This window comes from Pocillopora verrucosa, unplaced genomic scaffold (genome assembly GCF_036669915.1).
Source record: "Pocillopora verrucosa isolate sample1 unplaced genomic scaffold, ASM3666991v2 scaffold_100, whole genome shotgun sequence".
NCBI classification, from domain to species: Eukaryota; Metazoa; Cnidaria; class Anthozoa; order Scleractinia; family Pocilloporidae; genus Pocillopora; species Pocillopora verrucosa.
In genome coordinates, this window is record NW_027078162.1 from 19,718 (window position 1) to 21,849 (window position 2,132).

The 2,132-nt window shown below is 49.0% G+C and overlaps 2 non-coding genes and 1 pseudogene across 2 annotated transcripts; 2 read left to right on the forward strand and 1 right to left on the reverse strand.

Moving 5' to 3' along the window:
* LOC136278406 (U2 spliceosomal RNA) lies at positions 1 to 126 on the forward strand (annotated as a pseudogene).
* Positions 127 to 357: 231 nt separating this feature from the next.
* LOC136278435 (U1 spliceosomal RNA) lies at positions 358 to 521 on the forward strand. The gene has a single exon (XR_010716317.1). It is a non-coding gene; the product is annotated as a U1 spliceosomal RNA (small nuclear RNA).
* Positions 522 to 1,504: 983 nt separating this feature from the next.
* On the reverse strand, positions 1,505 to 1,623 carry LOC136278410 (5S ribosomal RNA). Its single transcript, XR_010716300.1, has one exon. It is a non-coding gene; the product is annotated as a 5S ribosomal RNA (ribosomal RNA).
* Between the last annotated feature and the right edge of the window lie 509 nt (positions 1,624 to 2,132).

Genomic DNA, 2,132 nt, shown 5'->3' on the forward strand with positions numbered 1-2,132 from the left:
CGCTGCTCATTGAGCAGCTCATATATTAAACTGATTTTTGGAACTGGGCTGTGGAAAAGAGGCTTGCCTCGTCCCAGCCACGGGTTGCCTCGGTATAGCACTACCTCCGAGTGCGGCCCACTTCCCTCTGGGAAGACACATTCAATCCAAAACAAAGTCAACGGTATAGCATTCTTTTATGTTTACAGGAGCCCCGCCCGCCCTTAGAGGGGGAAGAGGTGAAAGAGGGATGATAATTCAGACAACAGACAATGGCAGGAACGGCCGCTGGCCTACGTTTTCTGAAGTGCGCAAAGCACTACCACAAGGACCTAGGGGTAAGTGGATTTTTTCACCGAGGGCAGACGCTGAAAAAGCATACTTACCTGACGCGGGAGGTACTGTGATCAAGGAGGCAGTCCTCTCAAGGCGAGGCCCTTTCATTGCACTTCGACTGGGTTGACCCTTGCGATTACCCCAAATGTGGGTAACTCGAGCGTATAATTTCTGGTAGTGGGGACCTGCGTTCGCGCTCGTCCCCGCAAAAGTCATCCAAACTATGTCTATATGGCCCTCTTACTGACTATCGAGGGTATTTTTGCTTTTGCAGTGGACCGGTAGACTTGCAAAGAAAGCAAAGGACGCACAACTGGCCAAGGTGTTGGCACGTTTGGAGGGGTAGAAGTGCATTGGAGAGACTGGAGGAAGGAAACAAGGTGAGTTTCGGGGCGGTGCGTAACTTTGCTGGCTGTTTTTGTTCAAGGCCTGTCTGCTCTATTGTGTGTAAAGTCCTGTTCGTTTGTATTTGCAGGTTGTGCGTGCCGTGCCGTGCTGTGCTATGCGCGCGAAGGGAAAGGAAATGAAAGGAAACCAAACGGCCGATCGACCGAGCGAGCGAGCATAGAAGGGCATTCGACTTGGACCGTGAGTACACTTTGAACCTTTTGAGCGGTTTTATTGTCACTGGAGCCGCTTTTAGAAATGCTATTGCTATCGTTAGTGTATCCTTTGTGCGAGCAAGCGAGTGAACGAATGAACGAGGGAAGGAAACAAACTAGCAGAGTAGTAAAAGTATCGAACCTTTTTCCCGATTCGTTTGCAGTCTGAATCCAACCATTGTCGACTTTCAGTGCCGTTTTTCGCGCGCCTCCTCTTGGAAGTGTGCGAGTGTTTTGCCACGTCACGATGGCTTAAAACTGCGTCTCAGAAGTGTGCGTTTTTTTCCTATTCATTTTTTCGTTCGTTATTTGGAATGATTTGATATCACAGAAGTAGAATTTGACATCATAAACTGTTCATCTCGCGCGTGCTCACTCGCTCGCGCGCGCTCTGTAAGAAAAGTCGATCGCACTAGAGTTTTCGCCATTAGCTGGCCGATTTTTGACAAAAAGGTGTTTTCCCCCCCTCGTTTTTTGCTTTGATTTTGTTCCTCACTCACCTACGGCTCTCTATGTGAAATTGTGGTGTATGGAGAGCTATTTATTGGGATAAAACGTTTAGAGATGTTCGCAAGACAAAAAATTGAAGCCTACAACACGGGGTATTCCCAGGCGGTCACCCATCCAAGTACTAACCCCGCCCGACAGGGCTTAACTTCGGTGATCGGACGAGAACCGGTGCTTTCCCTGTGGTATGGTCGTAGACGAGGAAATGGGGTCGAAATTGTGCTTGTTATCGGCCAGGTTCAGGCTGTAAAGCGGCCACATCCCTGAGTGTAGGCGAATTTGAAATTCTAAAGCCCTAGTTTCGTTACTCTAACCCTAAGAAATCGATACTCTAACCCTAAGAAATTGTTACCCTAACCCTAAGAAATGGTTACCCTAACCCCGAAGTCGTTACCTAACCCTAATGTATTTTCCTCAACCCAGTTAACACATTGAGGAGCATCGATTTGAAGCACTATTCCCTAGGGAGGGGAGGGAGGGGTCCCAAGAGACATAACGTGTCCTAAAAACCTATTATACAATGTTTTAGCTCCGTAGGTGCGTGTATCTGGCTTTAAAATCTTACAGTGAGGAGATACCAAACGGGTCAGCCTCTGGGACCGTCTGCGGGACTCGCAAGGGCTTGTGGGGGCGACCTGCTACTATCCACCATAAACCGTGGGAAGGATCCCTCGACCACCCCCCTCACCCAGGGCATGCTTCGGCATC